At 40.5% G+C, this 11,634-nt stretch overlaps 1 pseudogene; it reads left to right on the top strand.

Moving 5' to 3' along the window:
- Window positions 1-5,398: 5,398 nt before the first annotated feature.
- The window catches only part of LOC106733241 (histone-lysine N-methyltransferase SETMAR-like), a 16,918-nt pseudogene continuing 10,682 nt past the window's right edge, over window positions 5,399-11,634 (top strand).

Below are 11,634 nucleotides of genomic sequence, written 5' to 3'. Positions count from 1 at the left end.
GAAGGCAGGGAGGGCAACCATGGATGCCGGGGACAATGGGGGAGGAGGATGGGACATAGCAGAGGGTGGGGGATGGCGAATCAAGGATGGCAAAACAAAAGGCAAGGTATGCAGGACACAAGAATTGGAAAATTATTTGCTGAGAACATGTATGTTGACGTGCTTGATTGAGCCAATGCACAGGGTATTTTGGATGGAAAATTCATTTGTGCATTGTGATGGTGTATAGTGAATTAATGTAGAAAATGAATAAATTTAAAAAAATTAATAAAATAAAAAAAAAGAAACTGCTCAAAAGGACCAGAAGATGGCGTAATGGTAATGCTGCTGGACTCGCACATGGCCAACCATCGTTCTAGTCCTAGACAGAGAAGCTTGAAAACTCAAGCTGGACACATGTGCATGTAAGCCCAAAATCTTAAGAGGAGAGTGGAGGAGAAGGGATTGAAGTGTGGCCATCCCACTTTGGGAGTGATGTTTCTCTTTCTGTCTCTGGCAAGCATGCACCCTCTAGCAAAAATCTCTCAAAGAAGAAAGAAGGAAAGGAAGGAAAGGAAGGAAGGAAGGAAGGAAGGAAGGAAGGAAGGAAGGAAGGAAGGAAAGAAAGAAAAATAAGTTGTTCAAAATGTTGATCTCTGCAGTGTTACATTTCAGAGCATCTCATTCCTCAGCACAACATCAGGACTACACTGTTTCTTGGATTCAAAGATGCTGCTGTCTCTGAGATTACTTCCTGTTCATGTATCAGCCACAAGATCAAGTCCAGAGCCAAGCTTTTCTAAAGGCTACCTTCCCAGAGTGCTTCAGGGAGGATTCCCTGAGACGCTGACACAGCCTTGCCTGTGAGCACACCCTTGGCAATGGCCCGCTCCTGCAGATGCCTGAGAACAGTCGTGAACATCTGCTTTTCTCTGAGTCCTGGAGAGGCCTGAGGCAAATCCATGGTGTTGGGTCAGAAGCCAGCACATGACTAAATGACTCTGGTGGTTGATTGTTCAGGAGACTAGACCTTACCTCCTCTGGGAGGTCTGCCTGTCCGCCTCTGTCTCTGTGTCTGGCCTTTGGTTTCCTTCTCCCTAAGAAATAAGTTCTGAATTCTCAGCACCAAGCACTTGAGATCAGCATATGTTTATATATGTAATACATAAATATATGACATATATACAACTATTGGGTCATTGGAAAAGTCATGACACATTTTTGCATAGAAAAATAGAAAAATGCATCATGTCTTTTCTGATGACCAAAATATACATGATGCATGTAAAGGTGCATACATGTTATCTGTATATCTCTAAATATGCCTGGTGTTCATCTGGCAATTTTTAGCCCTTATGACAAGGGCATGTGTTCTCTTTTTCTATACATCACCTTGACACAAATGAAGTGTTTCCCACATCCAAAAGAAGCTAATAATAATCAGCACTATCCATAGTCACAGGAGAGTGATTTTGCTTCCTAATGTAGCACTGATGAGATGCAGATAAATAAATGCAAATAAACTAGAACACATTTCACTCATGCTGGATTAAGAGGGACAACCTTCTGCTGAGCCAGCCCAGAGCAGTTGTAGCTGCAGCTGCAATAACCTACGTGTTGGGACAGAGAGAGGCCTGTCCGAGGAAGAGGCGTCCAAAATCTCAGATGTCCCTGGAGCACTCGATGGAAATGAATGTGTGTTCAAAGTCAGAAGCTGCACCATGGCTGCTCAAAACCACTGATGCCCATGAAACTCACCCACCACAAATCTGGGGTCTTGGTGGGATTTATGTATGAATTTGGAGGCAAAACAAGGATTTCCTAATATCAAGGCAGTGTGCACCAAAGGAATTGGAGACTCTCTGGTGCACTTGATAAAGCAAAAACCTGCACAGACTCCTGCGGACCGTCCTCGTCCCATTCTACCCAGGTCTGCCAGAGAGTGGCGTGGTTCCTGAGAAGCTCGTTGGCAGCAAACAGCACTGGATTCTCCCCTCTCCCCACTTTCACTAAGATGTGTCACAGAATAGATCAGCTTGGCACTGTCATAGGCATTGCTGACAGGGGATCAGAGAAGTAGGAGACCTGTTCCAGCTTCTCTTTGGGGCTCTTTGACCACTTGACAACCTGAGAAGTGCTCAGCCCCACAGGGAGTGACTGACCCTCACTTTTTAGGGTGAATTCCATTATATTTGTCACTAGTGTTATCAGCCCTGTCTGGGAATCACATTGCATATCAGATGATTGATGGAACAGCAATGAGAGCTTGGCACTTACCAGCTGCAAATCAAGTGGGAAGTTTTGGGGTGGATCTAGAGGGGAGAGAGTATGTAGATGGAGCAGCCTTGAAAAGCCTGGCTTGGGTCATCCACAGAGTGTGACGAGAGACTCCTCAGAAGAATCCTCTTGGCCTTAACTATTTTTGTCAACAGGGGACCATGTTTCCTACCATCATAGTTATTTTTTTCAGTTATATTATTCCATAAAGTTACTGCTCAGTGGTAAGAAATAAGGAATCCACACAGTAACTCCATCAACAGGGTCTAGTTCCAGTTAGTCTATTTATTTATTTTAAAGTTTATTTATTTATTCCTTCTAAGGGAGAGAGAGAGAGAGAATCCTCTGTAGGAAGCCACATGCACCAAAATGGCTGACATGACCTTCATACAAGAACCTTCAAGTATCTTTGTTCCAGGAGTAGACAATTCACCCTGAGACTTCCTCATTCAGGCAGGTCCTCAGTCAGGTCCGTGACAATTCCTGCCCCCTTTTTACCTCGCCTCCTGGCTTTACCCTTTAACGCAGCAACCAATCGGTGGTTGTAGAATTGCATCCCTCATTGTACGACCAATCAGCTTCCTACCCTGTGTATATAAGAATGTTCTCTGGCCCTCAATAAACAAGCGACTGCATACCATCTTGAGCTGTGACACTGTGTCGCTCCCGTGTTGTGACGCTGCGCCGGTTACAGACCTCCGCTCTCTCACTCAGGCACCCTGCTCGATTGTCCCGCAGGCCGGGACAATCCTCAACAGCATCCTGATGCTGCAATCCACCCTTAGCCTCTACCTTGCTCCAGATCATGGGCAGGTGTGCCAGCAGGCTGAGGGAGGTCTCCATACATGAACCCAGAACCTGACCACGTGGGTCAGCCTCAAAAGGTATCATTTTACCTCTGTGCAATCATCTTGTCTTCAAGATAGTTTATAAGATTAGTTAGGTAGATCTGGAGGGAGGGAGTCAGGACCATGGCATGATGTGAAGGAATAACTCATGTCTTTGCACACTGGGGGCACTGGACAGCTAGCTGGGGGAAGTGGACAAAGGGGAGAGTAAAATAAGTCAAAAATAGTCTGGGGTCTCTAGAATAAACAATTTTGGAATAGGCACTGTCACAGTGGACTCTACTCACAATTTCTGTCTGTTGAAATGAAGTGGAGGAACTGCAAATAGAACTGGTGTAAGAAGAGTACAAAATCATCCTGAACAACAGCTTATTTTCATCACCAGAAATCATTTGTTGATTGTTATGCTCAGGATCTGGACAAAAGAGTACCATAGATTCCATTTCTGCCTCCTTCAAAGCTTGCCAATCGAAGAGGGACACAGAATAGGGCACAAAGAGCAAGGAACAATACCAAAATGTGAATGAACGGTGAAATATTTATACCATGTGTAACTCTGGAATGCAGTGGAGACCTTGCAGTCAATCCATCCTTCATTCAGTCCTCAGCACTAATGATTGCCAGCTGTGTGCCAAGTCTACATTAAGAGTTTTGAGATGTATACAGTGAAAATCAAGGTTCTTACTCTCTAGTTGGTTACCATTCAGAGGGGAGTTAACACACATGCACGATAGAGCAGTAAAAGCATGGATGGTGGGACTGGCTCCATGATATCGTGGAAGAGAAGCTGGATCCAGGACCAGCAGTTAGTGTAATGGTTATGTCGCTGAACTCCCATGGAGCCAACTGCGGTTCAAGTCCCGGACCCTGTGGCTTAAACGCACACCAGGCGCATGTGTGCATGCCCAAGATCCCGAGAGGAGAGTGGAAGAGAAGGGATTGCAGCATGGCCATCCCCCCTGGGGGGTGATTTTTCACTTTCTGTCTCTCTGTCTCTCTCTGTCTTTCTGGCAAGCACACACGCCCTATAGCAAAAAACCCCTCCAAAAAAAAAAAAAAAAAGAGAAGCTGGATCCCACATGGTGACCATGGTTTGAATCCCTGGCCCAGACAGCCTGAAACATGCTGGGCACAAGTGTGAGTGCCCAAGATCTGGCAGACTAGGGGACAGAAGGGAAGGGAAGAAGGGACTATGGTGTTACCAGACTGTTACCAGAGGGTGCTCCCCTCTATTTCTGTCTCTCTACTCTCTGTCTCATGTGCATACTCACACACTCTATCATGAATAAAGAAACAAAAATCTAAGGGTACAGGCATGAATTCAGATAGGCCACTATCAGAATTCAATTTCATAGTGCCACCCAGAGCTACTGTTTCCTTTTTTGTAACACGGGGATAAAAGCATCTACCTCCCAGGATTACATAAACTGAAGGCGCTAATAAAAAGCCCTAATGCAATGACAGATCTAGTTAATGTTTGTTTCTCTCCTTTCTTCCACAGATTTCTGATATTGCAAAGTAGACAGTTACAGGTCATAATAGAATATTCTGGAGTTCAGAGAATGGAGGTACAATTATTTACAGCTAGAGGAGCTTATGAAAGTATTCATGGAATAGGTGCCATCTGAACTTACCTTTGAAGATGGCAGATTTGGATATGAAGAAATCAGAGATGATAAGTTCTAGACTGAAGGAAGTACATGCCCAAAGTTTGAGAGGTTAATGCGGAAGATAATAAGGAGTTATATTGTTGATGGCCTTCAATGCTAGGCTAAGGTTGAACTTCAGGTGCATCCAAAAGGTATTTGAGCAAGAGGGTAAGGTTGCTCAAGTTATACTTTATAAATACGAATCTTACAGCTGTGATTCTTATCAATTAGACAGGGATTATAAGCAATTTTAGATATGTGAAAATAGGAAATGATGGTCTGATCTGTGGAGCTGAAAATGGGATAAAAAGTAACTGGGAGTTTTAGAAAGCTGGATATATGAGTGAAAGGCACAGAGGAATCCTTATGATATGGTGTTTTTAGCCTTAGTGGCTGGAAGAATGGTGATCTATTTAACAGAAACAGGGAAAATATAGATGAAAGGAAAGACAAAGGTCAAGCTAGTGGAGAAATTCTGACCAGAGCATGAGCTTCTGGGAAAGACACATCTGCAGGCAACTGAGATACAAATGAGCAAAGAAGAGAGCACCAAGTAGAATGGTTTGTGAGTCACCAACATCAAGATGCATGGAGTTGAGGTAGAGAAAAGGAGAGGACTGAGGACAGAGCTCTGGAGATCTAGACATGGTGGAGGAGGAAGAATTGGAAGATCTGGAGACAAGGAAACGTATAATTAGAGAGACAGGAGGATAGAGAGTACAGCACTGTGCAGGCCAAAGAAGGGGGAGCTGTTGGCAGAAGTGTTAGGGCACCAGTGACCATTGGTGCAGAGAAGTTTGACAAAAGGAAGTACAAGAATATAGTTTTGCTATGAAGGAGAGGCATCGTATGTCCCCACTTAATATATACCGAGTGTCCGCACTCTGTGACCGAAACTAATTGACTAAAGGATATAGAAACACAATATATAGATGTAATTACCAGATATAGTGTGTGTGAAAGAGGAGGATCTGAGGAAGGACATTTAGAAGAAAAATAGGGAGGCAAAGCATTAATGGCACAAAGAAATGTAGTATTATCTGTTGAAGATATTTTGTAGTTTTATCAACTGTACCAGGGAGAAATGTTCACCTGTTGAAATATGCATTTTGTAAGCCAAATAATAATGTGATTGAATGTATAAAAGAAAATGAAATATAAAAAAATGTTCCCTATTAATCACTGGGAAAATGCTAATTAAAACCACAATAAGATAGCACTTCACATCTATTGAATGGCTGGGTTTTTTTGTTTTTTTTTTTCCTTAGAGCGATTTTTGCTAGAAGGCGTGTACTCTCACCAGAGAGACAAAGAGAGAGAGACAGGGAGACAGAAAACAAGAAGTCAACCCCCAGCAGGGATGGCAATGCCATGATTCTTTCTTCTCCATTCTCTTCTCGGGATTTTGGACATGCACAAACACAGGCCTGGAATGAGTTTCAAGCCACCGGGTCCAGGACTCAAACTGAGGTTGACCAGCACCCTGACCACCACACCATATGCTGGCCCCAAATGGCTAGTATTAAAAAGGTGAAAGGTAACAAGTGTTAACAAGGATGTGGAGAAAAAGGAACCCTTGCACCCAATGGGTGGGAATATAATTTAGCACGGCCACTATAGAGAACAGTACGGCGGATCCTAGAAACACTTTAAATAGATTCAGCCATGAGGACAAACAGGGAGCACACCTACTTGTGCATGGGAGACCCAGATTGGGTTCCCAGACCAACTTGAACAAACCAGACATATTGTGTGTCCCTGTAATTCTAGCTAATTAGGAGACTGGGGTAGGAGGACTGCAACACAGCAAGGCTGTATCAAAAATACATCTCTCTCTTTTTCCTCTCAATGTTTCACTCTCTTTGTTATAAAGAAAAAAAACCCTGAAAATTGGAATTATTATATGTTCCAGAAATCCCACTTCTGGATATATATCCAAAAGCATCGAAATCTGGATGTTGAAGAGCTACCTGTACTTCAAGGCTCATTGCAGCATTGTTTGTTGACAATAGCCAAGACATGGACTCAACCCTAAGTGTCTATCAAAGAAAGAATGGATACAGAAAATGTGGAGTCATTTTTTAAATGACTTGTTTCCGTTTAGATACTATTGACTAATATCCTACTAGGAGAAATAGAGAAATTCTGATTTTTATCTCCCACTAGTTCCTGTTACTCAGCGTCATTTTTATATTGTCGATTTTTATTTTATTCCATGGACTTTAAGTCATGATAACTTAAATAACTATAATTCAGATTGTGTATCAAATTAAAGAAGATTTATTGCTAACCCTTTAAAAAAAGAATGTAGTTTTGCAATTCAAAGTGTATCAACAGTATTTCTTCATTTTTGTCAATGACATTTATTTAGTTTGGGGGTCTTATGTGGATTCCTTTTGTAACAACAACAAGATTACTAATGATCTTAAAGAGATTAAAAACAGATTGTAAACATCTAGGGCAGAGTGAAAGTTTAGGAGGTATGAGCAACGATTGTAGATTGCTCTTGGAGAAGTTTCACAACAAATAGAAAGTAAAAGGTAGCTCAAGTTAGTGCTGAGCCATGGGAAGCTTTTGGTCAATAATGTGCAAGAACCCTCCTACTATTGGGAGAGCTGATTATGAAGTCGTCAGAAGTTCTGTGGGCTACTCATTAAACTGGCTGGAACTACTCCCTTAATGGGAGTGTTTGCACTACAGAAATTGGCAAATACTCCCAATTAGCCACCTCCCTTCACATTCAGTTAGATGTTAAACATCTAACTAACACACCACTGTCTCTTGGTTGGGTGAATGAATACAAGGGAGAGGAAGAGATTGAAAAGTAGATTAAGGTAAAGGGATAGAAAGTTAGGAGAAGAGAAGTTATCATAACATTTTGGGAAGTCCCAGATGTTCTTATGCCAGGTGAGACTACTCCACAGGTGAGGCTGTGGAGGATTAGGAAGAGTGGGGGCAGAATGTTGCAAGAGTCATTTCATGGACTCAGATGAAAGATCTAACCTACCTGACTCAAGTGACCATCAACTCCTTATCTCAGCAACAAAAATAGGTCAAACCTAAAGAAAAATACACTTGGAGAAAAATTAACTTTTAACCCCTTTACTAAGGTTTCATTGACATACAAAAATTGTAGGTAATTTGTACAATTTGATGTGTTTAGAGGTAAGTATGCACCCAATAAACCATCAAATCATCATTACTATCAATGCCATAAACTTATTCATCACCTCCAAAAGTGTTCTCTCACTCCTTCCCTCTTCTTTCCTCATCTAGTGATAAGAGAACTTAATGTGAGATCTACCCTCTTAGCTAATTTCTAAGTATACAATAGTGTTGCTACTCAGTCCCTGTACTGTATAGATCTCTAGGCACTCTTTTGCATGACTGAAACTTTCTACCCTTTGACCAACACCCTCCTCATTTTGACTTCCTTCCAGCCCTTAGCAACCACCACTACCTGCTTCCATGTGCTTGATATCTTAGATCCCATATATAGGTGAAATCACAGAGTATTTGTCATTCTCTGCCTGGCTTATTTCACTCAAAAGGTCAATCTATATTATCCCAAATGGCAGAATTTCCTTCTTTTAAAAGGCTAAATAATATTTTATTGTTCATATACATCACATTTTAAAAATTCATCTTTCAATGGACACTTAGGTTGATTCCATATCTAGGCTATTGCGAATAATATTGCAATGAACACGTGAGTACAGATCTCGCTTCAACATATTAATTTCATATTCTTTGGATATATGCCCAGAAGTGAGGTTGATGGATCAAATGGTAATTTAAATTTTTTAGAAGCCTCCAGGTTGATTTCCATAGTATCTGCACTAATTTACAGTCCTACCATCAGTATACAAGGATTCCCTTTTCTCCACATTTTTGCCAACATGTTTGATCTCTGTTTCTATTGTTGTTTGGTAATAGCCATCCTAACATATGAGGTGATATCTCATAGTTTTGATTTGCATTTCCCTGATAATTAGCAATATTTTCATATACCTGTTGGCCATTTGTATGACTTCATTGAATAAATGCCTATTCAGGTCCTTTGACCATTTTTAAGTAAGTTTACTTCTTTCCTTGCTATTGAGCTGTTGGGGTGTTTTATATATTTTATATATTAACTCCTTCTCAAATGTTTTGTCCATGAATATTTTCTCTCATTCCATAGGTTGCCATTTCAATTTACTAATTGCTTACTTTACTGTGCAGAAGCCTTTTAGTTTAATTTAATCCTACTGTCATGTTTTGCTTGTGCTGCCTATGTCTAGGCTATTGCGAATAATATTGCAATGAACACGTGAGTACAGATCTCGCTTCAACATATTAATTTCATATTCTTTGGATATATGCCCAGAAGTGAGGTTGATGGATCAAATGGTAATTTAAATTTTTTAGAAGCCTCCAGGTTGATTTCCATAGTATCTGCACTAATTTACAGTCCTACCATCAGTATACAAGGATTCCCTTTTCTCCACATTTTTGCCAACATGTTTGATCTCTGTTTCTATTGTTGTTTGGTAATAGCCATCCTAACATATGAGGTGATATCTCATAGTTTTGATTTGCATTTCCCTGATAATTAGCAATATTTTCATATACCTGTTGGCCATTTGTATGACTTCATTGAATAAATGCCTATTCAGGTCCTTTGACCATTTTTAAGTAAGTTTACTTCTTTCCTTGCTATTGAGCTGTTGGGGTGTTTTATATATTTTATATATTAACTCCTTCTCAAATGTTTTGTCCATGAATATTTTCTCTCATTCCATAGGTTGCCATTTCAATTTACTAATTGCTTACTTTACTGTGCAGAAGCCTTTTAGTTTAATTTAATCCTACTGTCATGTTTTGCTTGTGCTGCCTATGCTTTTGATGCCATATCCAATAAATCATAGCTCAATCCAATGTCTAGAAGCTTTCCCCCATGTTTTCTAAGAAGAGAGGAAAATAATTTAAAATGTAACTAGAGAACCAAGCCTTCATTACAACATGATATTTCTTTTCTTTCTTTTTTTTTTTTTGCACGTGTGTGTATGTGTGTGTGCGCTTAATGTCTTAGAAGTTTCATCACTGCCAATGTTAAGGTTTGTGGTGGCAACCAATGAGTTTTATAAACCACTCAATCTCATATATCGGAGGTAACAACTGGACAGAGGGCACACTAAGAGTTTGAGCAAGAGTGACCTCTAAATACAATACACTCTGTAATTTCTTACATAGGAGAAAGTGAACAATCCATGTAGACATGGCTACAATCATCAGAATAGAAGGCAATGATTTGACACCTGGTTTTGAGGAGATTATAACCTTAAAATAATATTTGAAGTTTCTTTTCTCAAATAAGATGTTTGAAATTTGCCCTTTCTTGATACTTCTATGATACATTCTTTGGCCTTTCAAGATTTTTATTTAGTTTTAAAAGGAGTTACAGTAAAAGTAATTTTATCCCAAGTATACTTAACCTTCGTTATAGGTTTTATTAGAGTATTCTGTGAAGATTCATGCACACAAGAAAAGAAAGTACAGGGACCAGCAGTTAGCGTAATGGCTATGTCACTGAACTCACATGTAGTCAACCGCGGTTCGAGTCCCAGACCCAGTGGCTTAAACTCACGCTGGGCGTGTGTGTATGCACGCCCAAGATCCCAAGAGGAGAATGGAAGAGAAGGGATTGCGGCGTGGCCATCCTCCTTGGGGTGTGATTTCTCACTTTCTATCTCTCTGTCTCTCTCTGTCTTTCTGGCGAGCGCATGTGCCCTATAGCAAAAACCTCTCAATAAATATTTTAAAAAGAAAATAAAGTACAAAGAAGGATAGGAGGGAAAAAAAGAGAGAGTAACAGAAAAGTATGTTTGACCAACTCAGGGGTCAGAAACCAGGTTTGATTTAAGAACATTCTGTAATTACCCAGGCTCACATCTCTGAGGTCTCCCTCATGGGCTCTTGGAAACAAAGAAATTTCACATCATCAGGGCTGATTGCAGGAGAGAGCTACCAGCTGTCTCCTATACTTAAACAGCAGCCCTACAGGCTACTTTGCAAATGTCAGAAATGTAAGACCTACTCCCAGACAAATATCTTGGAATGACATTGAAAGGGCAGCTGAGGACACTTAGTTCTACTCCCTTTGCATCAATAGTGTCTTTGACTAATGCACTCAGCCCTCTGCTGTTGAGATTTCCAGCAAGAAATTCTTTGCAACTCTATATAATACATCATCTGCACCTAAAATAAAAATCTGCTTTCTTTTCTTTGAGGATAAACAGTGTTGTGATGGACAGGAGGAGGGATTATAGTTCCCAAAGTAAGACAGAGCTCAAGATCTTGAACTTAAAGTTCAGAGAAGGGTTATCCTTTTTGATGGAAGATTTAAATTAAGGAGACTTTCACTGTCATAGCTCCATGTAAATTAACTTGGAAATGTGACATGCCATGAAAAGAAGCTAAAATGACACTGCAAAGAAAGGAATAATAGTCATATGAGAATCTAAAAAAGTGTAAAGTGGATAATGAGAATTTCTCAGTATGTCCCTGGCACCGTCCCCAGGAGGAGATGGAGAGGGTAACATGGTGTAAATCAGTTTTCCACCAGAATTTGAATAGATCTAGATTGTAAGAGAATTTCTAAATCTATTTAAAAACAACCCAGCAATAAAAGTGATGGTTAAGATATGCTGAGATTTTACTGTATGCTCAGCACTATGCAAAAAGCTTCGTATACATGGCCACACTATTTAGAGAATGGTACTATTACGTACACCACCTCCACCGCCATCATTCTCCTCGTCTCCATTTTATAAATAATGAACTTGAGGTTTATGATGTTAAATAACGTGTCTAAGGCTGGCAGCTAGTAAGTGGCAAAG

Source organism: Tupaia chinensis, unplaced genomic scaffold (genome assembly GCF_000334495.1).
Source record: "Tupaia chinensis unplaced genomic scaffold, TupChi_1.0 Scaffold141887_1, whole genome shotgun sequence".
Lineage (NCBI taxonomy): Eukaryota > Metazoa > Chordata > Mammalia > Scandentia > Tupaiidae > Tupaia > Tupaia belangeri.
Note: the sequence above shows the minus strand (reverse complement) of the source record. Positions and strands in the feature narration are given on the sequence as shown.